We start from the raw sequence: 923 nt of genomic DNA on the forward strand, positions 1-923 counted from the left end.
TGGGTTCGATCCCTGGTTGGGGAATTAAGATCCCACGTGCCGAGGGGCAGCTAAGCCTGTGCTGCAACTAGAGAAGCCCGTGTGCTGCAATGAAGACCCAGAGTAGCCACCCCCTCAAAAAAAAAAAAAAACAGAGCAGAAGAAAGGCAAAGAGGAAGGAAGGATGGCGGTGGGTGCAATGGGCTGAAGGAGGAGGAATAAACATGGAGGAGCGGAGTGGATAAACGGATGCGTAGCACAGGGCAGAGAGGTCGCTGGACGATGGTGGCTGGATAAGGGAAAGAGAAGGAAGGCCCTTTGGCGAGTGAACAGACTGATGGATGGGTAACTGGGTAAGTCAACTGAAGCAAGGAAATGAGAAAAATGGGAGCATGAGCAGGCGGATAAATGGATGGTAATATACACGCTCTCTGATGAGCGTGTATGTTACTGGGGTGACAGAGTGTGTGTGACGGGAAGGGAGGGAAGATGGGTGGACGGGTGGACAGACGAGCTGACGCCAGCTCCAGAGCGGACTACCTGGATGGACATGGTAAGCAATTGGGAGAAAGGAGTAGAGGAAAGACAGGGAAGGTGAATACACAAACGGATGAATGAGCAACTTAATTTAGAGGTGATTGACCAGGAAGCGTGAATAAATGAAAGGAAGAGACAGAAATGTACTGATGGCCGGCAGATGACTGGCTGGGGCGGTGGGGGGTGGATACAAGGTCACGAAGAGGAAAAAGTCGAGAGAGAAGAAGGATCGACAAATCCAAGTTTTAACGGATGAACGATTAGCTGTACTGATAGAAGGGGTGGCTAGATAGCGAGAAAGGGTGGAGAAGAGCAGAAAAGAAGGCTGTACCGTTGGATGAGTGAATGAGTAAAGGGAGAGATGGATAGAAAGTGCAGTAAGCTAGAGAGGAAGACATGAGTGAATG

Source organism: Bison bison, unplaced genomic scaffold (genome assembly GCF_000754665.1).
Source record: "Bison bison bison isolate TAMUID 2011002044 unplaced genomic scaffold, Bison_UMD1.0 scf7180017848379, whole genome shotgun sequence".
NCBI classification, from domain to species: domain Eukaryota; kingdom Metazoa; phylum Chordata; class Mammalia; order Artiodactyla; family Bovidae; genus Bison; species Bison bison.